Here is a 27,314-nt window from a genome sequence, read left to right on the forward strand (position 1 = left end):
AAAAGTAAAGAAAATTATCTTTTTAAAAAAGTCTACAATTTAAAACTTTTGGAAATGGTCCTTAGGGGACAGCACATAATGCAGAAACATTTATTTTTTAAAATCTACCAAAATTTGGTAAGAAAGACTAGAGTCTATGGTATATGAACCTAGACCCACTCTCATACCCAACTGTAGCTCAGGAAGATGGAAACTCCACTCCACACTGGTTCAGCCAAGAACCCTCTGTCTTCAGCTCCCACCTGGAGGGCTAAGTTCCCAGGAGGGGCAGGATATCAGCATTTCTCATCCTGCCCCTAGCTACCTGCTGCTGAAGTTAAGTTCCAGGTTAGTATAGCTAAGTGGTAGGGGCTCCCTTTTTCCTTCCAGCCCCCACTCATGGGATGGAGGCTCTATTTTGGGCAAAATGCACTGAGAATAATGGGACCCCAATGGCTGTTGCCCCTGCTCATGGGGTAGGGTTCCACACCTAAAGAGGCAAGCCTAGGAAACTTCAGGCTGCTTGCTGCCTGTTCCACTTCACCAAACACTCAGCTACTCAAGTAGAGATTTCACTCAGCTTGAAGTATGCCATTGTTGTCACCCCAGGCACCAGAACAATGGTTCAGAGATTTACCCAGGGGGAGAAGCAGGTCATAGAACTGAGGGCTCCAAATCTCTTGCCAAAGGAACAGACTTCATTTGCAACAGAGTGTGGAGAAATTCAAGTCTAGATCCTCTCTTTTGCCAGAGAGAACCAGGAAAAGAGACAGCAGGGACGATCCCTCCCGAGGTCAGAACAAATCTCAACTACAGATCTTTCTATCCTTTCAAAGGAGTCCTAATCTGACTGGATTAGTTTGTGGAACAATTTATGCCCCAGGGCATTCTTGACAAAAAATAGAGCAATCAAACAAAAATTAATGGAATTTAACAGCTGAGTGTGGTCAGGAAAAAAGACCACCAGTCTAAGAGAACCCTGCCCAAACCACTATCAACCCAGGGTGACTATGGGCACATCCAAGGCTTTGTTCACTGGGGAGTAACAACAGAGGCTTCACATTGCGTATTGGGGTTGGGGGAACAGAGACCACTAAAATAATCCAGCCAATAACTAAAAAAGTGAACATGCAATAGCAATAAGACTGAAAAATGGAGGACCAGTACCAGAGTTGCCACAATGTTATCGAAGTGCCCAGTTTTCAACAAAAAATTAATAGTTATGGAAAGAATAGGAAAGCATGACCCATATACCAGAAAAAGATCAGGCAAGAGGAACTACCTGTGACAGCAGCCAGATGTTGGATTTAACAGGCAGACTTCAAAGTAGCCATTATAAATATGTTCAAAGAACTAAAGGTAACCATGATTAAAGAAAAGAAGGTATGACGACAATGTCTCATCAAATAGACAATGTCAATAAAGAGAAAGTATAAAAAAATAGAAATTCTCTAGAGTTGAAAAACACAATAACTGAAATGAAAAATTCATTAGAGGGGCTAAACAGCAGATCTGAACTGAAAGAAAAGAAAGAATTACTTAATTTGTGATCAATAGTGATTACAAAATTCAAAAAACAGAGAGAAGAAAAATGAACAGAGCTCAGAGAAATGTGGGTCACCATTCTGCACACCAACATATGCACAGTGGGAGTACCAGACATAGTGGAAAGAGAAAAAGCAGAAAACATTTTGAAGAAATAATGGCTGAAGTTTCCAAATTTACTGAAAAACAATCTAGACATATAGGATATCCAACAAACTTCAGGTAGGATAAATGCAAAGAGATTCACAAACAGACACATCATAGTAAAGATTAGGAAAGTAAAAGACAAGCAGAAAGTACTGAATGCAGCAAGAGAAAAATGACTTGTTACTTACAAATGAACCAGAATAAGATTAACAGCTGAATTCTCATCAGAAACAATGGAGGCCAGAGGCAGTGGGACAAAACATTCAAAGTTCTCAACAACATAAAAAATAGGTTTGTAACATTTACTGATGCAATATGTATAAAGATAATACCAAAAAAAAAAGTTAAAATGGAATAGAGTTAGATAGGTATAGGTTTTCCATATCTCATTGGAATTAAGTTAATATGACCCTAAAGTAGATTCTGATAAGTCAAGATGTATATGGCAAGACATTTCATATATGTCTTGGCTGACGAGCCAATAGGGTGAAGGCACCATCTCTGGGATTATAACTGAATGCCTCTAAGTCAGAATCCTGCATTGGGAGAGCAATATGGCACCACCATGGAGCTTCAGTTGGCCTCTGATAGCCAGCTCTCCACCATCCCTGCAGTGTGCCCCACCACACATTCAGAACAGGGTATGGTGCAAAAAAACGACTTATTTCAGGAAATGAAAGTGGCCAGAAAGTGGTCTACTCTCCCACCCACCATGTTAGTTAAAAGAAAAAAGAGAAGAAGCAAAAGAAAATTAAAATGAAAAAAACAAACAAAATTTAAATGTAAAAAAAGTGATGCCATCAAGATGGTGACATAAGACATTCTCTGGAAAAGTCTCCCTTCTGAAACAACTAACAAAAGGAAAAGACCCACTTACTTGGAACTCTGGAGGACATTAGAGACTAGAGAAAGACTTGACAAACACTGAATTAAAGAAAAAAAAGCAATACCAAAATAAAGGCAGGAGAGAACTGCAACTCAGACTTCCTAATCTGGATATCTCCCTCTCGCTCAGTCCTATACAACTTAAGAGTCAGTCACACAGCAGCAGTATGTGTGCTCCTGCCATGTATGCAGCAGCATGGCAGAACCCCATGCGCATCCAGGGACTGGGTTTCTAGGACACAAAGACACATGGCAAAACCCAAGTGGCTGGTGAGCCCATGCATACAAAAGGAAAATAAGGAAACAAATGAGCTCTACAGTGAAACACATGGCAAGCAATGCAAACATCCAATCCACTCTCTAACTGCTGGAAGACCCAAACGAAAAAAAAAATGGGTGTTTATTTATTTATTTTTAAAATATTGACCCCATCATAAAAAAAGGGAACAAACAATGAACTGCTGAAAGGTAACAGGCCCCAGGAATGAAAAGTGTAATGAAAAGGGGACGCTGAGTAAGGGAGATCAATTGAACAAATCACAGAAAATAGAAAGAAAATTCTGCACAAAAACAAACAGAACAGATCAGGATTCCCAGAGAAGGAACAGAGGAAACAAAGTTTTTTTCCTGGAGATGAAATAACTGTAAACACAAGGACAATCTTAAAAGTTGCACTGCATGTCCAGGGCAAGAAATAGGTTCAGAACATCTGAGAACGTCTGAATAGTTTAACATGGGCTGCTCCAAAGGTTCAGTAAAAACTGGGCTATGCATCAAAGAAGAGTCTTAACACATATATATAGCCAATCTACAATAAACCTCTAGGTAAAAGGGTGAAGCCAGCCTTCAGAGTTAGCATATTAAAATAATCAGATGCCCAGAAGTCAGCAAAACATAACAAACCAGACTAAGAAAGGAAGATAATGGCTCAACCAAGGGAACAAATTAAAACTTCAAAGGAGGCAGAGACTTTGGGACAATTCATTAAAGAAGTTCAAACAAATCTCCTATATCAATTCAAGGAGATAAATAAAATATGGCTAGAAAGAAACTAAATATGGACATAGAACTAAAGGATGTTAAGAAGACAACGTTTGGGCAAAATGAAGCATTAAAGAGTTTACAAAGAAACATAACAGAAAGTATGGGGATGAAAAGCTCAACTATGAAGATTAAAAATACACTAGAGGTATACAAAAGCAGGTTTGAACTAGAAAGATTCAGTGAACTACAAGACTGGACAATCAAAATCATACAGTCAGAAGAACAGATATAGAAAATAATAGAAAAGCATGAATAATGTCTAAGGAACTTGCATAACAGCATGAAGCGTAATATCATATCCATCAAAGGAGTCCCAGAAGAAGAAAAGAAATAGAAAGAACACTTGAAGAAATAATGGCTGCAAATTTCTCAAATGATATGAAAGACAAAAAATACATATGTACAAGAAGTACAACATTAAGTCAAAAAGGATAAATTCCAGGAGACCTACTCTAAGATATACTAATCATATACATATACTACTACATATACTAATCAGAATGCCAAATGCCAAGAGACACAATTCTGAAAGCAGCAAGAGAAAAGCGATTTGCCTCATACAAGGCACCCTTAATTAAGGCATAGTGCTGACTTCACATAAGAACCATGAAAGTGAGAAGGTATCCATGATATATTTAAGGTATTGAAAGAAAAAATGCCAGACAAAAATTATTTATCTGGCAAAACCGTACTTCAAAACGTAGGAAGGGTTTAAGTCATTCACCAAAGAGAGAGAGAGAGAGAGAGAGAGAGAGAGAGAGAGAGAGAGAGAGAGAAATGGACAAATTCCTAGAAACACACATCCTGTGCTGACTCTAGAAAAAAACAGAAGACTTCAATAGACCAATTACAAGTCAAGAGAGGGAATCCGTAGTTAAAAACCACCAAAGAAAGGTTGTATTTTACCAATCATTCTAAGAATTAATACCAATCCTGGTCAAATGCTTCTGAAAAATTGAAGAGAATGGCACACTCCCTAACTCATCCTGAGGACACATCACTCTAATATCAAAGCAACATAAAGATATACAGGAAAAAAATTACAGACCAATATATTTTATGAATATAAATGCAAAAATCCTCACAAAACAATCAAATCAAATCTGATATTAAAATAATTATACACCACGATGAAGTGGGATTTTATCTCAGGTAGGCAAGTGTGGTTCAACAGAAGAAAATCAATTAAATATACCACATTAACTGGATTCTGAAGGGGAATAAACCACATGATCATCTCCATTGATACAGAAAAGGCATTTGACAAAACTCAGCACCTTTTCTTGGTAAAAACACTTAGAAAAATAGGAATAGAAAGAAACTTCCTTAACATGATAAAGGGCATATACGAAAAAACCCAAAGCTAACATCATACTCAACGGTGAAAGACTGCAAGCTTCCCCTCTAAAATATGGAACTAGACAAGGATGCCCACTATCACCGCTGCTATTGTACTGGAAGTTCTAGACAGAGCAATTAGGCAAGAAATGGAAATAAAGTCATCCAAATGGAACAGAAGAAGTAAAACTTAAATTACTCCTAGATGACATAATGGTATATACAGAAGGTCCTGAAAAATTTACAACAGAGCTATTAGAGCTGGTAAACTAATTCAGCAAAGAGGCAGAATATAAGATCAACAGGCAGAACCCTCCCCCTCTCTGCATGGGACGTGACTCCCAGGGGTGTGGACCTTCCTGGCAACCTGGGACAGAGATCCTGGAATGAGCTGAGACTCAGCATCAAGGGATTGAGAAAAACCCTAGAATGAGCTGAGAATTAACATCAAGGGATTGAGAGAACCTTCTCAACCAAAAGGGGGAAGAGTGAAATGAGACAAAGTGTCAATGGCTGAGAGATTCCAAACAGAGTCGAGGGTTATCCTGGAGGTTATTCTTATGCATTAAGTAGATATCACCTTGTTAGTCAAGATGTAATGGAGATGCTGGAGGGAACTGCGTGAAAATGTAGAGCTGTGTTCCAGTAGCCATGTTTCTTGATGATGATTGAACAATGATACAGCTTTCACAATGTGACTCTGTGGTTGTGAAAACCTTGTGGCTGATGCTCCTTTCACCTACCATATCAACAGATGAGTAGAACATATGGAATAAAAATAAATAATAGGGGGAACAAATGTTAAATTTAGTTTGAAATGCTGGTGATAAATGAAAGTGAGGGGTAAGGGGTATGGTATGTATAATCTTTTTTTTTTCCTGTTATCATTTTATTTCTTTTTCTGTTGTCTTTTTATTTCTTTTTCTAAATTGATGCAAATGTTCTAAGAAATGATGAATATGCAACCATGTGATGATATTGAGAATTGCTGATTGTATATGTAGAATGGAATGATATGTTAATATTTTTGTTTGTTGTTAATTGTTTTAATTAATAAAGAAAAAAGAAAAAAGAAAAAAAGATCAACAGGCAGAAATCAGAAGCATTTCTATACACTAGTCATGAATAATCTGAGGAAGAAAAAAATTCAATTCACAATTGCAACTAAAAAAATGAAATATCTAGGAATAAATTTAACCAAGGATGCAAACAGCTTATACATGGAAAACTAAAAAACACTGGTGAAAGAAATCAATGAAGATGCAAATAAATGTAAGGACATTCCATGCTCATAGACTGGAAGAGTAAATACTATTAAGATGTCAATTCTATGTGAGAATGATAGAGGGAGGAGGGCTGGGGGCACAAAGGAAATCAGAAGGAAAGATAGACGATAAAGACTGAATGTACAAATTAAAAGATGTTTTTGCATGAGGAAGAACAAAGGAACGTCAATATTGCAGGATGTTGAAAATAGATGGTAATTCATATTTTAAAACTTTAACTTATGTGTAAGACTAAAGCAAAAATGTTTATTTGGTACAAAATTTATAATTTGATTAGTACATTTCCTAAAACAACTTATGTAGACAGTTCAATTGAATACCATAAGTACATTGAACCTTGAGTAGTGCATGAAATTTTATAGGTTTATCTAGAGTGATGCCCCGATAAATCCCAGAGTGATTTGATCGGTGAATAAAAAAGTATTTGCAAAGTCCTCTTGGGGGAATGGCGAGAAAGGGGGAAAATTCAACTTTCCCATGTGGAGAATTCCTGATATTCTCACAAGCAGTGGGGACAACCAAATCAATAGGCCGAGCCCTCAATCTTGGGGTTTGTTCATATGAAACTTATCCCAGCAAAGGACAGGCTAACCCTACTTAAAATTAGGCCTAAGAGTCACCCCGAGAGAACCTCTTTTCTTGCTCAGATGTGGCCTCTCTCTCTCAGCCAACACGAGAAGCAAACTCACTGCCTTCCCCTTCTCTACGTGGGCCATGACTCCCAGAGATGTAAATCTTCCTGGCAACGTGGGACAGAAATCCTAGAATGAGCTGAGACTCAGCATCAAGGGATAGAGAAAACCTTCTCGACCAAAAGGGGGAAGAGAGAAATGAGACAAAATAAAGTATCAATGGCTGAGAGATTCCAGAGTCAAGAGGTTATCCTGGAGGTTATTCTTACGCATTATATATATATCACCTTTTCAGTTAAGGTATATTGGAGAGGCTGGAGGGAAGTGCCTGAAAATGTAGAGCTGTGTTCCAGTAGCCATGTTTATTGAAGATGATTGTACAATTATATAGCTTTCGCAATGTGACTGTGTGATTGTGAAAACTTTGTGTCTGATGCTCCTTTTATCTATGGTATGGACAGATGAGTAAAACATATGGATTGAAAATAAATAAATAATAGGGGAAACAAATTTAGCAGATTGAAATGTTAGTGATTGATGAAAGGGAATGATAAAGGGTATAGAAAAAAATAGGGGAATTATAGGCTAAAATATATTGGCAAGATGGAAATACTAGCAATCAATGAGAGGGAGGGGTAAGAGGTATGGTATGCATGAGTTTTTTTCTTTCTTGTTTTTATTTCTTTTGCTGAATTGAGGGAAAAGGTCTAAGAGATGATCATGGTGATGAATATACAATAATAATATTGTAAGTTATTGATTATACACCAAGATTGGAATGATCATATGGTAAGAATGTTTGTGTTTGTATGTTGTTATGTTTTTAAAAATTTTTTTAAAAAGATGTCAATTCTACCAAAAACTATTTACAGATTCAACTTAACCCCAAACAAAATTCCAACAGCCTTGTCTACAAAAATAGAAAAGCTAATCATCAAATTTATTTGGAATTGTAAGGGATACTTCCTAGCCCAAATCATTTTGAAAAAGAACAAAGTTGGAGAACACACATTTCCTGACTTTAAGGCTTAATGCAAAGTTACAGTGGCACAAAGATAAATAAATAGATAAATGGAATTGAATTGAGAGTTCAGAAACAGACCCTCACATCATGGCCAACTGATTTTTGACAAGGCTGCCAAGTCTACTCAATTGGGAAAGAAAAGTCTCTTCAATAAATGGTTTTGGGAGAACTTCACATCCTTATGGAAAAGAGCAAAGCAGGACTACAATCTCATGCAATATACAAAAATTAACTAAAAATGGATCAAAGACCTAAATGTAAGAACCAGCAGTATAAAACTCTGAGAAGAAAATGGAGAGAAGCATCTTTAGGACCTTGTGTTAGGCAATGACAATCAAGATAGTGGTACTAGCATAAGGAAATATACATATCAGAATAGAAAAGAGAGTCTGGAAATAAATGCACCACATATCTACAGACAACTGATTTTCAACAAGGGTATTGAGACCATTCATTAAGGAAACAACAGATACTGCTACAAATGACATGGTGATGAATGGATAGCCACATGTAAAAGGGGCTACCTCATATAAAAATTAACACAAAATGGGTCAAAGACCTAAATTTAAGTGCTGAAACAATAAAATCTTAGAAGAAAACTTGGGGTAAATCTTCATGACCTCAGATTTGGAAATGGATTCTTAGATATGACACCAAAAACATGAGCAGCAAAAGAAAAAATAGATAAATTGGATTTATAAAAATTAAAAACATTTGTGCTTCAAATGACATTATCAAGAAAATATAAAAACTTACAGAATGGGAGAAAGTATTTGCAACTCATATATCTGATAAGAGTCTTGTATCTAGAATTCACAAAGAACTCAGTAATAAAAGACTTACAGCTAATTAGAAAATGGGCAAGAACTGAATACATTTCTCCAAAAAAGATACACAGATGGCCAAGAAGCAAGTGAAAAGATGCATAGCAAATCAAAACCACAATGAGATACCACCTCTTACCTACTACGATGATTATAGTAAAAAACTCATTATAAAATGACGGCAAGGATGCTGAAAATTAGAACCTTCATGCGCTGCTGGTGGGAATTTAAATGATGCAGCCACTTTGGAAAAGTTTGTCAGATTCTCAAATGGTTCAACACAGAGTTACCACATGACCCAGGAATTCCACTCGTTGGTATCTATCCAATAGAAATGAAAACATGTATCTATACCAAAGCTTGTATAAGGATTATTATAGCAGCATTATTTATAATAGCCAAAATACAGAAACAACCATCAGCTGTTGATCAACTGGTGAATGGTTAAAGAAAATGTGATGTATCAATACAATGGAATATTTTTTCGCCATAAAAGAAATGAAGTACTGATCATGCTACAACACTGATGAACCTTGAAAACATTACATTAAATGAAAGATACCAGACCCAAAAGGACACATATAGTATGATTCCATGGATGTGAAATGTCCAGAATAGGCACAAACACAGATATATAGATTCATGGTTGTTTAGGTATGGGGTAGAGGGCTGAGGGGAGGGTGGTGGTGATGATAGCTAAAGTGCATGGGTTTCTTTTTGAAGTCATAAAAATTTTCTAAAATTTTTCTGTGGTGATACTGGCATTTATTTGGGAATATATTAAAAACCACTGACAGGGGGACTTAGGGGAAGATAGCTTAATAGAGTAGCTCGAGCTTAGCCCTGCTCCACGGAAAAGTCAGAGAAGGGACAGGAGGGCAAATGAAGTGGTGATTCTAGTATGTGGCTGATCTGGGAGAGCCTTTTACACCACATGTAGTAGCCCTGGTTGCAGAGGCTGAGGAACTGAGAGGCAGAAAGCTGGAGCCTGGCAGGGAGGTGCAGACCCGTGGAGCCTGCAGGAGTGCACAAATGGGAGCCTGGGACTAGGAAGTAAGCCAGGCTACATTCTTTCGGTGCGCTACCTTCACCAGCACAGCACTGTGACCGGTGACAAACCCCACACCCCACGTCCCCGAACCCCGTTATCTGCTCCCATTCCCTGGGTTACAGGGGCCCTCACCCCACCAGCTCCCAGTGCACATACCTGCCTACTACCCTCACCCCAAGTGCAGCCCAACCTACCTCTCCTGCACCCCTCCTGAGCACTACCTCCACCTCCCTCTTCCCTGCAGGCTACTGCCACTGCATAAAGGTTGTAGGCACTAACCTCCACACCTAGGCTATCCCTACCCACTACCCTGCACATAGCATTGCACAGCCTCACACCACCCTGCCTGAGCTCAGCACATTCATTTACGGCACTCCCAGGCCCACACAGGCACAAAGGCTCCCAATCATGTCATTCAACTCTGGAAACGCCAGTTAACAGTAGTCTTGGAACCGTGCAAGTGCACGGCCCTCAGCCACACTTCCCAGCTCTGAGAAAGTGCTGATCTGCGCAACTGGATGACATCTGTCCCCAGTCCATGAAGGCAAAATGCCAATCTGCTGCCACATCTCTAAGCATGCGCACAAAGGACCCCATGCCTTAGACCAGTGCACATCATACTTACACCCCCCCTCCTCCGACCAGTGCACCCACACAGCTACATTATCCCTGGCCACCAGGAGTCCACATTCACAAGCATCAGTGAAACATCCCCAACCTGTGCCTATACCTGCCTTGAAACAAATCACTGCACTAAGCGCCCACCCTGTGCCCTGCTCCCTGCTGTACAACCATCCCGTAAACAAAAGGCCTTAGACTACTGAAAGAAACCAACTCCTAAAGTAATTCAATCAACATATCTACATGTGACGAGGACAGCAGAAGATCACTAAGCATATCATAATGCAGTAAGATATAGCCCTGCCTAATGACCAAATTAAAATACCAGAGGAGACACAGATGTTGGAACAACTAATCAAAGACGTTCATACAACTCTAATTAATGAAATATGTGGGACAGCAAATGATAAAAAGGAGATCAAGAAGACAGTAGAAGAGCATAAAGAAGAATTTGAAAAAATAAATGGAAAATAGCAGATATCACAGAGATTAAAGACTCTGTTGACCAAATAAAAAACATACTAGAGGCACATAACACCAGATTTGAAGAGACAGAAGAAAGAATAAGTGATATAGACGACAGGATAATCGACTTCGAAGACTCAAAACAGCAAATGGGAAAAAAGATGGAAAAAACTGAATGGGAACTCAGGGAAATGATAGCCAAAATAAAGGGCACAAATATACAAATCATTGGTGTCCCAGAAAGAGAAGAGAGGAGTAAAGGGCTACGAAGAGTAGTTGAAACATAATGGGGGAAAACTTACCAACCCTCATAAAGGATATAAATATACAATCAAAGAAGTCCAACCAACTCCAAACAGAATAAATCCCAATAGGCCTTCCCCAAGGCACATACTAATCAGTCTGTCAAACACTGAAGAGAAGCAGAAAATCCTGAAAGTGGAAAGAGAAAAACAATCTACTACATACAAGGAAAATCAAATAAGACTGAGTTCAGACTACTCAATTAGTACCCCGGAGGTAAGAAGGCAGTAGTATGATATATTCAAGATCCTGAAAGAGAAAGACTTCCAGCCAAGAATTCTGTACCTGTCAAGCTATCCTTCAAAATTGAGGGCGACATTAAAGTTTTCAGAGTCAAAGGAGTCCTAAAAGAATTTGTCAACAAGAGACTGGCCTAACAAGAAATACTAAAAGGAGTTCTGGGGGGCTGAAAAAAAAAAGACAGGATAGAGAGATCTGGAGGAGGGCACATAATTGAAGAGTACCACTTTGGGTAATTTAAAGACTACAAAGAGAAAGGAGGAAAAGAATATATAGATCTGACAAAAAAAAATAAGATGGTGGAATAAAGAAACGCATTTTCAATAATAACTTTGAATGTTAATGGACTAAATTTACCAATTAAAAGATACAGATTGGCAGAACAGATTAAGAAACATAATCCAGGTATATGCTGCTTACAAGAGACTCATCTAAGACATGGGGATACAAATAGATTGAAAATGAAAGGATGGAAAAAGATTTTAAACAGAAGGTACAACCAAAAGAAAGCAGGAGTAATTATACTAATATCAGATAAAATAGACATTAAATGTAAAGACATTATAAGAGACAAAGAAGGACACTATATACTAATTAAATGGTCAATTCACCAAGAAGATATAACAATCATAAATGTTCATGCTCCCAATCAAGGGCCTCCAAAGTACATGAGACAGACATTGGAAAAACTGGAGGGAGCAATAGACATTTCAGCAATAATAGAAGGAGACTTGAATACACCACTGTCCTCTACACATAGAACAAAAAGACAGCAGATCAACAAGGGAACAGACAAGCTAAATAACTTGATAAATGAATTACACTTAACAGACATACACAGGTCATTGCATCCCAAAGCACAATGTTCTACATTATTTTATAATGCTCATGGAACATGCTCCAGAACAGATCATATGCTGGGGCACAAAACAGGTCTTTATAAATTTTAAAATGTTGAAATTATTCAAAGCACTTTCTTTGATCATAAGGGGATCAAGCTGGATCTCAATAACCACCAAAGAATGAGAACATTCACAAATATATGGAGATTAAATAACACACTCTTAAACAATAAGTGGGTCAAAGAAGAAATTGCTAGAGAAATCAGCAGCTATCTGGAAATGAATGAAAATGATAATACAACTTATCAGAACTTATGGGATGCAGCAAAGGCTGTGCTGAGAAGGAAATTTATTGCCCTATTGTCTAAATTAAAAAAGAAGAAAGAGCAAAAATCAAGGACTTAACAGTAAACCTGGAGGAACTTGAGAAAGAACAGCAAACTAACCCCAAAACAAATAGAAGAAATAACAAAGATTAAAGCAGAGATAAATGAATGGGAAAACAACCAACAATAGAAAGAATCAATACAACCAAAAACTGGTTCTTTGAGAAAATCAATAAAACTGATGGGCCACTAGCAAGACTGTAGAGAAAAAAAGACAGTGGATGCAAATAAACAAAATCAAAAATGAGAAGGGGTATGCCACCACAAACCCTGAAGATATAAAAGAAATCATAAGAGGATACTATGAACAACTATATGCCAACAAACTAGACAACTTAGATGAAATGAACAAATTATGGGAGACACACAAATGAGCTACACTGACTCAGGAAGAAATAGAAGATCTCAACAAACTAATCACAAGTAAAGACATTCAATCAGTCAAAAATCTTCCTACAAAGAAAAGCCCAGAGCCAGACAGCTTCACAGAGAAATTGTATCAAACATTCCAGAAAGAACTAACACCAATCCTGCTCAAACTTTTCCTCAAAAACTTGAGGAAAAGGGAACTCTACCTAACTGATTTTACAAAGCTAATATCATTTTAATATCAAAACTGGGTAAAGATACTAAAAGAAAGGAAACTACAGGCCAATCTTCCTAATGAACATAGATGCAAAAATTCTTAATAAAATATTAGCAAATTGAATCCAACAGAACATTAAAGCATTACACACCATGAGCAACTAACTGGGGTTTATACCAGGAATGCAAGGATGGGTCAACACAAGAAAATCAATCAATGTAATACAGCACATTAACAAATCGAAAGGTAAAAATCACATGATCATCTCGATTGATGCTGAAAAACCATTTGAAAAATTTAGCATTCTTTTCTGATAAAAACATTCCAAAAGATAGGAATCAAAGGTAACTACCTCAATATGATAAAGGAAATATATGAAAAACTGATTGCCAGCATCGTACTCAATAGAGAGAGACTGAAGGCCTTCCCCCTAATATCAGGTACAAGACAAGGATGCCCAATGTCACCACTATTATTCAACATTACACTAGAATTTCTAGCTAGAGCAATCACACAAGACAGAGATAAAAGGCATCAAAATTGGAAAGAAAGAAGTAAAACTCTCATTATTTGCAGAAATATGATACTATACTTGGAAGATCCTGAGAAATCTACTTGAGCTAATAAACAAATTCATTAAGGTGGTGGGATATAAAATTAATGTGCAAAAATTAGTAACATTTTTTCTATACATAAGCAATGAGGTAGCTGAAGAGTCAGTTAAGGAAAAAAATTCCATTCAAAACAGCAAATAAAACTAAAAGAATCAATTACTTAGGAATGAGTTTAGGGATGTAAAGGACTTGTACACAGAAAACTACATAACATTACTAAAAGAAATCAAAGGAGATCTAAATAGGTGGAAAGACATTTCCTGATCATGGATAGGAAGGCTAAATATGGTTCAGATGTCAATTCTTCCCAAATTGGTCTACAGATTCAACACAGTACCAATTAAAATTCCAACAACCTACTTGGAGGATTTGGAAAAGCTAACTACCAAATTCATTTGGAAGGGAAAGAGACCCTGAATAGCTAAAAGCATCCTAACAAAGAAGAACAGCGTGGGAGGATAAACACTCCCTGATTTTAAAACCTATTATAAAGGCACAGTTGTCAAAACAGCATGGTACTGGCACAAAAATAGAAGCACTGACCAATGGAATTGACCACCAAATCTATGGTTGACCGATTTTTGAAAAGGCCCCCAAATCATCTGAACTGGGACAAAATAGTCTTGTCAATAATTGGGCATAGAAAAACTGGATATCAACAGTCAAGAGAATGAAAGAGGACCTCTATCTTATACGCTACACAAAAATTAACTCAAAGTGGACCAAACGTCTAAATATAAGAAGAACTAGCACCATAAAGCTTCTAGAAGAAAATGTAGGGAGACATCTTCAAGACCTAGTAATAGGAGGTAGCTTCCTAAACTTTATACCCAAAGCACAAGCAACAAAAGAAAAAATAGATAAATCGGAACTCCCCCAAATCAAATATTCTGCAACTCAAAAGACTTTATCAAAAAGGTGAAGAGGTAGCCAACTTAAATGGGAGAAAATATTTGGAAATCACATATTGGACAAAGGTTTGATTTCCTATATATACAAAGAAATCATAGAACTCCACAACAAAAGAACAACCAACCCAATTATAAAATGGGCTAAAGACATGAACAGGTATTTTTCTGAAGAGCAAATACAGATGGCTCAAAAGCACAGGAAGACATGCTCATTTTCATTGGCTATAAGGGAAATGCAGATCAAGACTACAATGAGAAACCATTTCACACTTATAAGACTGGATAATATTAAATAAACAGGAAACTATAAATGTTGGAGAGGATGTGGAGAAATGGACACATATGTACTGTTGGTGGGAATGTATAATCGTGCACTATGCCACTATGGAAGACTGTTTGGCGTTTGCTAAGGAAACTAAATATGGAGTTGCCCTATGACCTAGCAATAACACTACTTGGTATATACCCAGAAGAGCTGAAAGCAAAGACACAAAGAGACATTTGCAAACCGATGCTCATGGCAGCATTATCCACAATCACCAAAAGATGGAAACAAACCAAATGTCCATCAACAGATGAGTGGATCAACAAAATGTGGTATATGCATATGGTGGAATATTACACATTGGAAGACAAAATGATGTCCTGAAGCACATGTCAAGATGGGTGAAAACATAATGGTGAGTGAAATGGACCAGACACAAAAGGATAGATATTGTATGATTCTACTTTCATGACCAGCATAAACGTATAATCAGAGGCTTATAATACAGAATATAGGGGTTTTAGAGATACACAGAAGCTAGAGATGGGTGAACCGTTAGCTAATGAGGTTGAACTCCAGTGTAAGGGAATAGATAGGAGTGAAGGTGATTCTCTAGTGGGTCTAGAAGTAATATTATCATATCGAAGATGAACAAAATTGAAAGGGGTTGCATAGACCTATGTGTCCCAGTGATCAACACTAGAAATATGAATTAGTTCTCTTACGAATTACTTCAAAGATATGACTCTTGTATTAAGAGTGTTTAAGTCCAGTGTACAGGGGGAAAACTGCTACTGCGTGCTACGAGCTATGTTGAAAAGAAAACCATCAGCACTACCACAGCAAGAGCAGAGGTAAATAATGGGGTGAAGGACAAGAGTTAAGAGGAGGTTTAGATTTCCTATTTGGCAAGGGTGTGTTTATTGGTTTTCTTTCTCTTGGGAACAATGAAATTATCTAAAATTGAGAATGTTGATGGATTGTGAACTTTTGGGCCATCTACATGATGCCTGATGAATGCAAGTGGCTGAAGGATACACAGAGAAATAGATTGGCAAACGATGGTGTATACTTATGAATGAAGGTTGTGCTGCTACAAAAAGGAACAAAGTCATGAGTCATGCAACGATGTGAATGAACACGTGGGACATTTGGTGAGACAAAATAAGTCAGGAATAAAAGAACAACAATGGTATGGTCACCTTTAGAAAATGCTTATAAGAAAACAGGGACCTAGATTGTAAGCTTTTAGAGCAGACACATTAAGTTTGGAGTGGTGATTATTATTTCTGGATTTTGAGAGGCTGTTTTATAAATGTGACCAGATATTTAGAAATAAGAATGAAGCTGAATAGGTTGGGGTTAAAGTAATTCAGAACGTAGGGTTAAGGAAGACAGTGTATATATTTTAGAACCACACATACTCTTTGAGACCAATGGAAGAAAGGTTTATTTGATCTGGAACTGAAATTTTCTGTAGTACATAATCTAATTCAACCTATGTGTAGAGCTCATTTGAACAACTGAAACACAGAGAGCACAAAGTGAGAAAGCGGTCCTTTAATCCTGCATAGATTATTGTAATGCCTGGAAACATCATAGCGTATATTAACCAGATAATCAAAAAGTATTGGCAAAGTCCCCTGAGGGTGGGGAGAAAGAATATGGAACTATTAAACGTTACCATCAAGGGAATTCCCTGATACTATGTCAAACTGTAGGGATACCAAAATCAATAGGCCATGCCCTAGATCATGAGGCTTACTCTTGTGAAGCTTATGTAGGTAGCGGAGAAGTTTAGACTATCTATAGGTATGCCTAAGAGTTACTTCTGGAGGATCTGTTGTGGCTCAATTGTGGCCTCAGTCTTCTGACACCAACTCTGAAGTGAAATCATTGTTGTCCCCCCTACTTGACTCCTAGGGATCAATCCAGCCCTGGCATCGTGGGATCAACAATTGCATCCTGACCAAAAGGGGGGAAAGAAGTGTATTTAATAAAGTATCAGTGGCAAAGAGAGTTCAAATAGAGTTGAGAGGCTACTTTAGAGGTTGCTCTTACGCAAGCTTCCAGTAGACTTTGCTACCTATCATAACCTGCCCGTCACCAACCAGGACCATTCAAGCCAATCCTAAAAGAACACCTAGGGCAATACATAAGATTCCACAAAGGTTCATGCACTAGAGTAACTTTCCAAAAACCTACAACCTTCAAATGGGTCTTTGGTCCAGATAAGTCCTGAAACCTAGCCTAGCCTCTCCAAAACATCTGGCAGTTTCATCTCCTTACCCCATACTATTGACAAACCCTTCCAATATGAAAAATTTAGAACGGCTATAGCCCAAACACCCCTAAAGAGAGGTATGGAAAGATCAAGGGTGATGATAGAGTTATACAGAGAAGACAGAATTTAACAAAAGAGTATGAATGCTGAATCATTAAATTGATATCTCCTTTAGTCTCCAGTATTTAGAGCAGCTAGAAGTAGAAACCTATAATTGTGGAATGGTAACCCATGTCAAAGTCTGAAATATGTTCTACAACTAATTGTGGTGCTGTGCTTTGAAATTTATAGCTTTTTTGTATATATGTTACTTTTCACAAAAAGAGAAGGAAAAAAAGTCGATTGTGATGATAAAAATAAATTGTGCCCTCTAGCCTCCTATATTCTGGAGCAGCTAGAAGAAAAGATATGAGAAGATCATATGGTAGCCCATGACAAACTCTGGGATCTGTCCTGTAACCACTTGCTAAAGAATGCTTTGAAAACTATTGCTCTTTTATTTCTTTGCTTTGTATATATGTTATACTATACAATAAAAAAAGTTATAAAAAAACCCAAAAAACCCCCAGTAACTTGTGCACTTTAAATGGGTGAATTATAAGATGTGTAAATTATATCTCAATAAAGCTGTTATTTTAAAAAACCTAATAGGATTAGAAAAAGTATTAGGATCATTTACGTTCTGCTTTCTTATTGTCAAGGTTCATTAAATATTTCTTTAAATAAAAATCTTCCTATCATATAATTTTTTGTCTATATTTGGCTCCTTGGTCAAAAACCTAAAACAGTCAAACATTCTTCTGACATTAAAAAAAAAAAAAACAACATTCTTCCCATGAAGAATAATGTGTAATTTAAAGACAGTGAACGCAGAAATTTAAACAAAAATAAAAGTAATATTTTCTAATTAAATAATTTCATAATTATTCTAATAAATCTATCCAATATAGTGCTTTATTTACTTTATCTTTGAAATGTCCCATATATATAAACTTTCCCAACAAATGTTATGTCCAAACATTTAAAATCCTAGTTATTAACAGCAGTTTTCCTAAAATATCTATGTATTAGCTTTCCATTGTTACAGTAACAAACTCTCAGAAACTGAGTCTTAAAACAATACAAATTTATTATCTTAACAGTTGAGCAGGTCAGAAGTTTTCAAATGGGTCTCACTGAGCTAAAATCAACGGGTCAGTAGGATGCTCTTTTCTGGGGGCTCTAGGGTAGAAACTATTCCCTTTTCTATTTTAGAGGCCACCCACATTCCTTGGCTCCTGGTCTCTTTCCTCTGTTTTGAAAGTCTGCAAAATCACATTTCTTTGGCCCTGCTTCTGCCGTCACATATATGAAGAATTCTCAAAACTCAACACTAAGGAAACAAACGACCCAGTAAAAATGGCAAAGAATTTGAACAGACACTTCACCAAAGAGGATATATGAATGGCAAATAAGCATATGAAAAAATATTCAATATCATTAGTCATTAGGGAAATGCAAATTAAAATCACGAGATACTACATAAATATGTATGAATGGCTGAAAATTAAAATAGTGAAAATACCAAATTCTTGTGAGGCTGTGGTGAAATGGTTTCATACATGCTGGTGGGAATGTAAAATGATACAGCCATTCTGGAAAGCAATGCGGCCATTTCTTAAAAAATTAAACACGACTCAAGAAGGCAGAGTGAGATGCTTTAGGGCTGTGTCTCCTCACAGAATCATGGAATAGTCAGCAAGAACTGGTAAAAACATCTTTCTTAAACCTCCAGAAAACAGTCAAAGAACTATAGTAACAGAGCAAGTGCTGAATCAAGAAAAAGGCTACTTGAAAGCAATGGGACATCATGATGCTCTGGCTGGGCCTTCCACTAAACCTCACTGGCTTATCACAGAGCTGGCCCAGGCTCTCAGTATGGATCTCTGATACTGGATTCAGAGGGAGCAGAGTAACCCTTGTGCATATATGGAACTAAGTATGTCTGGCCAAATCTATTTAGTGGTGGCCTGAGGGAGTTATCATCCAAGAACTTGCCCTGCTTGTAGAATGAAATGGCAAAATGTTAAAATTGGTAGCTCTGAGTATGGGGGATAGGGGTATGCCAGTGTCCTCTGTATGGGGTTTGTATTATTTTTGTAATTATCCTGTAAGTTTGGAAGTATTTCAAAATAAAAAAGTTAAAAAGGGGGGTGCAAGGGTAGTTCAGTGGTAGAATCCTTGCCTGCCAAGCAAGAGACCTAGGTTCGATTCCCAGCACATGTACTTCTTCAAACAAACAAGCAAGCAAACAAACAAAAAAACAAACAAAAATTCAAGAAATGGTGCTGCAATACTCACATGGAAAAAGAACAAAATGTGACCCCTGCCATACACCATACAAAAAAAAAAAACAAAAAAAAACAGGTAGAAATATTTTTTAAAAAAATACTAAACATGTGTAACTACCATAGGATCCAGTCCCTGTACTGTACTCCTGGACATTTATCTCAGGGAAATGAAAATTTATGTCCACACAAAATTCTGTATATGAATGTTTATAGCATATTAATTCATAATAGCCCAGAACTGGAAACAACCCAGATGTTCTTCAATAGGTGCATGGATAAACAAACTATGGTACATTCATGCTGTGGGATAGTATTTATAACTAGAAAGGAATGATACACTGATAACATGTTACAGTATGTGAAACAAATGTAAAACATGTACCAAAAAACCACTTAGCACATTATGCTAAGTGAAAGAAACCATTGTATGAGTGGCTTATTGTCTGAATCCATTTAAAAGATATTCCAGAAAAGGCAAATCTATACAGACAGAAAGTAGATTAGTTGTTCCCTAGGATTAGAGATGGGAATAGGGACTGACTGCAAATGGGCATAAGGCTTCTTTTTGTAGCGATGGAAATGCTTCAAAATTGGATTCTGGTGATGGTTGCAATATTCTAGCAAATATACTAGAAACCATTAAATTGTATATTTAAAATCAGTGAATTTTACGGTATGTAAAGTATATATCAATAAAGCTTTGCAAAAGATACATTTTATCAATGAGAAAGTTTTAGATAGAGCTGAGAAGAGTAACAGAAAAAATGTATTTCTACTGAATATAACCTCCATATTTAAGACTAATCATGGGATCAAAGTAAAAGATGGCATGGAATGTTTTTATTCTCTAAATTTTCAGCAGAAAAAGACAACTGAACATGGATCCTCTCTTTTCACCTTCCTGAGCGTTTCAGGAAACGCAAAGACTTCTTTTAAGGCATACTCCTCTCATCTGAAGATCTGGGCGTATGAACTTAAGACAAAATCGTTCTTCATTTTCTGCAAGATTCTGTTCTTTAAGTGAGAAAGTCACCAAACGTTCATGACTCTGGGGGTTAAACAGATTTTTAAGAATCTGCAAATGCTGGTATTTTTTAAGCTATTAAGTAACAATCATTTTAAGAATTATAGATGGAAACAAAAAATTTTGCACCATCAGTAAAGTCCTAGCAAAGAGATTATCTAATATCAGTAGCACCAGTCCTGGAGAAGAAGAAACTGATTCCCCACTGATTTTTAGAAAAGAAGATAAAAGCAAGCTAATTTCTGGATCTGGGCTGTAAAAGTCCACTAGTGTGTCTATTTCTATAAGAGCACTGGTCTTTAAATTACTGTAGGAAAATGACAGAGAACAGTAAATATCAGCAGAACAATTTCATGGTGGTAAATCTTTAGATGTCCTTATTTATAATAACAAAACTAGTCATTTTACATTTGAGGAAACGGGCTCAGAAATCTTTACGCAGAACCACAGGGCCCCAAGAGGGCAGAGCTAGCAGGTACACACTGGAGGGTGGAAGGATGATGGCAGGAATGCTGCCCCTTCCAACTCCACAGTTTCCTGGCTACAGTCTGTCAGGCCTCGTCAGCCCTGCCTTCCTCAACAACATTGCATATACTATGCCCCATAACGTGATTCCATGAACACATCATCTTGTTTTATACTTGATGCCTTTGCACGGGCACACTGTTCTGCCTAAATTCCTTCCCTGTTTACCCTGACCAGCCCATTTCTCCTCAATCTGGTCCTACTCACTTGTTGACTCTCCCACATAAAACTTTCCAAATACAGAACAGAGGGGGACCAAGATGGTGGGTTACTGAGGAGTGGGATTTAGTTCGTCCTTCACAGCAGCTCGTAAATAGCCAGTAACAGAACAGAACTGCTGGGGCCATGTCAGGGACCGGACACACAGCATACACCAGTCTGGACAAGCTGGACTGGCTGCGAGCCCACCCAGAACCGTGAATTCCCCAAGCTGCAGTGGTTGGTGCCCCTCCCCCACAGGCTGCTTCCCAGAAGGGAAAGGAAAGAGTTTACCAGCAGCAGGTGCTGAGCTGAACCAATTAATTGTGGAATTAATGAATAAATTCTGACTACTAAAAATAGGCCCCCAGCTCAGCTGAACCTCAAGTAAAAGCTGTTTTTTGCCCCAGTTCAGAGGAGGCACGGCTGACGGAAAAAGAAAAAAAACAACACAGAGGTTTTTATGGATTTGAGAAGCTCTGGGCCCTGAAGGAAAAGGGGAGGACACATAGGACCTGGAGATACACAGAGCAACGTACCAACTTAAGCTCTTGATTGGCAAACCTGAGGAACAGGGGTCCTGCTCTGAAAAGGAATTTCCTCTTTTGTTGTGGTGGCTGTGTTTCTATGGCTTGATAGCTCTTTGGATACAGCTGCAAGGCTTCTCAGGCTCCACTGCCCCAGGTATAGGCAGAATTAAGCTTGCTTGAGTATTTGTCTGGAGAGTGTTCCTTCCCCAGGAGAGGAGTGGGGTCCAGCTCAGGTGGAATCCCTCCCTCAAGGAGTTCAGGTCACAGAGTCTGGAAAAGTGAAGCAATTAAAACCAGACTACAACTTCTCCTCTGTCTCAACCATGCCCCCAGCAGGAAGAGTCTGCTGAAGTAAAAGGTATTGCATCACCTTATGCTGGTGGGATGTGTAGGCAGACAAGCGCCACATACTGGATAGGATAGGAAAAACAGAGAGCGCAGAGGCTTCATAGGAAAGTCTTTCAATCTGCTGGGTCTCACCTTCAGGAAAAACTGACACAGGTGACCCTTTCCTCCTGACAGGAGGCCAGTTTGGTCTGGGAAAATTCAGCTGGGGTTTATAATACCTAAGTAGACCTTCCTAAGGGTGGGAGGAAAAAGGCAAGATACAGGCAGGGCAAGAGACAAGAAAACAAGAACTGAAAAATTCTGATCTGTTAAACAAAACTTAAGCTGGAGGTCCAGAATAAGCTGAACTGAATGTCAAAGAACAGATAGACAACAAAGTCATCCAGAAAGAAAATTCTAGGTAAAAAAAGTGAAAACAATCTCCAGAATGAACTAATTAAGGTAATTAAATGCCTAGAAGCCAGCAAAAAATAATGAATCATACTAGGAAAATTGAAGATATGGCCCAGTCAAAGGAACAAACTAACAATTCAAATGAGATACAGGAGTTGAAACAATTAATTCAGAATGTTCGAACAGACATGGAAAACCTCATCAAAAATAAAATCAGTGAATTGAGGGAGGATATTAAGAAGGCAAGGAATGAACAAAAAGAAGAAATCAAAAGTCTGAAAAAACAAATTACATAACTTATGGAATGAAAGGCACGTTAGAAGACATGAAAAAAACAATGTCAGATTTCAAGAGACAGAAGACAGGACAAGTGAACTGGAGGATGGACCATCTGAAATCCAACAAGCAAAAGAAAATATAGGGAAAGAATGGAAAAATATGAGCAGGGACTCAGGGAACTGAATGACAACATGAAGCACACGAACATACATGTTGTGGGTGCCCCAGAAGCAGAACAGAAGGGAAAAGGAGGTGAAAAACATCACTGAAAATGTCCCAACTCTTATGAAACACTTAAAATTACAGACCCAAGAAGTCCAGCGTACCCCAAACAGAACAGATCCAAACAGATGTGCTCCAAGACACTTACTAATCAGAATGTCAGATGTCAAAGAGAATCTTGAAAGCAGCAAGAGAAAAGCAATCCATCACATACAAGGGAAGCCCAATAAGACTATGCATAGATTTCTCAGCAGAAATTATGGAGATGAGAAGACAGTGGGATGATATATTTAAGTGACTAAAAGGGAAAAACTGCCAACCAAGAATTCTATATCCAGCAAAACTGTCCTTCAAAAATGAGGGGGAAATTAAAACATTTTCAGAAAAAAAAATCACTGAGAGAATTTATGACCAAGAGACTGTCTCTGCAAGAAATACTAAGGGGAGCACTAGAGACAGATAGAAAAGACAGGAGAGAGAGGTGTGAAGAAGAGTGAGAGATGAAGACTATCTGTAAAGGTAAAAAGAAGGAAAATTAGATATGACATATAAAATCCAAAATGCAAAATGGAAGAAGAAAGTACTGCCCTTAGAGTAAAAACAGTAAACGTTAATGGATTAAAGTCCTCCATTAAAAGATATAGACTGGAAGAATGGATTAAAAAACAGGACCTATCTATGTGCTGTCTACAGGAAACACATCTTAGACCCAAGGATAAACATAGGTTGAAACTGAAATGTTTGCAAAAGATATTTCATGCAAATAACAATCTGAAAAGAGCAGGAGTAACTATACTAATATCCGACAAATTAGACTTCAGATGTAAAACTGTTCAAAGAGACAAAGAAGGACACTATGTATTAATAAAAGGAATACTCCAACAAGAAGACATAACAATCATAAATATTTATATACTGAGCCAGAATGATCCAAAAATACATGAGGCAAACATTGAAAACACTGAAAAGAGATACAGACTATCTACCATAACAGTTGGAGACTTCAATTTCCCAAGCTCATCAATGGACAGAATATCTAGCCAGAGGATCAAGAAAGAAACAGAGAATTTGAACAATACAATAAATGAGCTAGACTTAACAGACATTTATAGAACATTACACCCCACAACAGCAGGATATACCTTTTTCTCAAGTGCTCATGGATCATTCTCAAGGATAGACCGTATGCTGGATCACAAAGCAAGTCTCAATAAATTTAAAAAGATTAAAATCATACAAAACACTTTCTCAGATCATAAAGGAATGAAGTTGGAAATCAATAATAGTCAGAGGGCCAGAAAGTTCACAAGTATATGGAGGCTCAAAAACACACTCTTAAACAACCAGTGGGTCAAGGAAGAAGTTACAAGAGAAATCAGTAAATTTTTTGAGGTAAGTGAAAATGAAAACATGACATAGCAAAACTTATGGGATGCAGCAAAGGTGGTGCTAAGAGGGAAATTTATTGCCCTAAATGCCTATATCAAAAAAGAAGAAAGAGCAAAAATCGAGGAATTAACTGTCCCCTTAGAAGAACTAGAGAAAGAACAGCAAACTAACTACAAAGCAAGCAAAAGGAAAGAAATAATGAAGATTAGAGCAGAAATAAATGAAATTGAGAACATGAAAACAATCAAGAAAATCAACAAAACCAGAAGTTTGTTCTATGAGAAAATCAGTAAGATTGATGGACCTTAGCAAGGTTGACAAAAAGAAGAAGAGAGAGGATGCAAATAAATAAAATCAGAAATGTAAGAGGAGACATAACCACTGACCCCACAGAAATAAAGGAAGTAATGAGAGGATACTATGAACAACTTTATGCTAATAGACTCGACAATGTAGAAGAAATGGACAACTTCCTAGAAAGGCATGAACAAACAACATTGACTCGAGAAGAAATAGACGACCTCAACAAACCAATCACAAGTAAAGAAATCGAATAAATCATTAAGAAGTTCCCCCCCAAAGAAAAGTCCAGGACCAGATGGCTTCACATGTGAATTCTGCCAAATATTCAAGAAAGAATTAGAACCAATTCTGCTCAAACTCTTCAAAAATATTGAAGAGGAGAGAAAGCTACTAACTCATTCTATGAAGCCAATGTCAGCCTCATCCCAAAGCCAGACAAAGGTATTACAAAAAAAGAAAGCTACAGACCAATCTCTCTTATGAATATAGATGCAAAAATCCTCAACAAAATTCTTGCAAATCGAATCCAGCAGCATATTAAAAGAATTATACACCATGACCAAGTAGGATTCATCCCTGATATGCAAGAATGGTTCACCCTAAGAAAATCAATTAATGTAATACACCATATCAACAAATCAGAGCAGAAAAACCACATGATCTTCTCAATTGCTGCAGAAAAGGCATTTGAAAAAATTCAACATCCTTTCCTGCAGAAAACACTTCAAAGGATAGGAACAGAAGGGAACTTCCTCAACATGATAAACGGAATATATGAAATACCCATAGCTAACATCATCCTCAATGGGGAAAAACTGAAAACTTTCCCCCTAAGATCAGGAACAAGACAAGGATAAGGATGTCCACTATCACCACTGTTATTTAATGTTGTGTTGGAAGTTCTAGCCAGAGCAGTTGGACAAGAAAAAGAAATACAAGGTAGCAAATTGAAAAGGAAGAAGTAAAGCTCTCACTGTTTGCAGATGATATGATACTATATGTCGACAACCCTGAAAAATCCACAACCAAACTACTAGAGCTAATAAATGAGTACAGCAAAGTGGCAGGTTACAACATCAACACTCAAAAATCTGCAGTGTTTCTATACACTAGTAATGAACAATCTGATGGGGAAATCAAGAAAAAAATTCCATTGACAACTGCAACCAAAAGAATAAAATATTTAGGAGTAAATTTAACTAAAGAGACAAAAGACCTATACAGAGAAAACTACAAGAAATTGTTAAAAGAAATCACAGAAGACATAAATAAATGGAAGGGCATACATGTTCATGGATTGGAAGACTAAATATAGTTAAGATGTCAATTTTACCTAAATTGATTTACAGATTCAGTGCAATACCAATTAAAATCCCAAAAACTTACTTTTCAGAAACAGAAAAACCAATAAGCAAATTTATCTGGAAGGGCAGGGTGCTCCGAATAGTTAAAAGTATCCTGAGAAAGAAAAATGAAGTCGGAGGTCTCATGCTACCTGACTTTAAGGCATATTACGAAGCTACAGTGGTCAAAACAGCATGGTACTGGCATAAAGATAGATATACTGACCAATGGAATCGAATAGAGTATTCAGATGTAGACCCTCTCATCTATGGACAACTGATCTTTGATAAGGCAGTCAAGCCAACTCACCTGGGACAGAACAGTCTCTTCAATAAATAGACACTCAAATAAACAGTGCCTAGAGAACTCAATACCCACATGCAAAAGGATGAAAGAGGATCCATCTCTCACACCATATCCAAAAATTAACTCAAATGGATCAAAGACCTAAACATTAGATCTAAGACCATAAAACTGTTAGAAGAAAATGTAGGGAAATATTTTATAAATCTTATAATAGGAGGCAGTTTCCCAGACCTTACACCCAAAGCACGAGCACTGAAGAAAGAAAGAAATGGGAACGCCTCAAAATTCAACACTTTTGTGCATCAAAGAACTTTGTCAAGGAAGTAAAAAGACAGCCTACATAACAGGAGGCAGTATTTGGAAATGATATATCAGATAAAGTTCTAACATGCAGAATATATACAGAGATTGTTCAACCTGATAGCAAAAAGACAGAGAATCCAGTTACAAATGGGCAAAAGACTTGAACAGACACTTCTCAGAAGAGGAAATACAAATGGCCAAAAGGTACATGAAAAGATGATCAACTTCCCTGGCTATTAGGGAAATGTATATCAAAATCACAATGAGATATCATCTCACACCCACCAGAATGGCCATTATCAATAAAACAGAAAATGACAAGTGCTGGAGAGGATGTGGAGAAAAAGGCACACTTATCCACTGTTGGCGGGAATGTTAAATAGTACAATTGCTGTGGAAGGCAGTTTGGTGGTTCCTCAGGAAGCTAAGTATAGAACTACCATATGGCCCAGCAATACCATTGCTAGGTATCTACTCAGACTACATGAGGGCAAAGACACAAACAGACATTTCCACACCAATGTTTATAGCAGCATAATTTACAATTG

General features: G+C 37.4%; 1 protein-coding gene across 3 annotated transcripts in view; it reads right to left on the minus strand.

Moving 5' to 3' along the window:
* JADE3 (jade family PHD finger 3) overlaps nt 1-27,314 on the minus strand; it is a 260,292-nt gene that overhangs the window by 144,976 nt on the left and 88,002 nt on the right. Inside the window, exon 2 of one of the 3 annotated variants that reach the window (XM_077145601.1) lies at nt 21,889-22,149. The exons of the other annotated variants lie outside the window; for them this stretch is intronic. The gene's annotated coding sequence lies outside the window, so the exon portion shown is untranslated. The remainder of the gene's footprint in view (nt 1-21,888; nt 22,150-27,314) is intronic. 3 annotated transcript variants of the gene reach the window in all.

The sequence above is a fragment of the Tamandua tetradactyla genome, chromosome X (assembly GCF_023851605.1).
Source record: "Tamandua tetradactyla isolate mTamTet1 chromosome X, mTamTet1.pri, whole genome shotgun sequence".
NCBI classification, from domain to species: domain Eukaryota; kingdom Metazoa; phylum Chordata; class Mammalia; order Pilosa; family Myrmecophagidae; genus Tamandua; species Tamandua tetradactyla.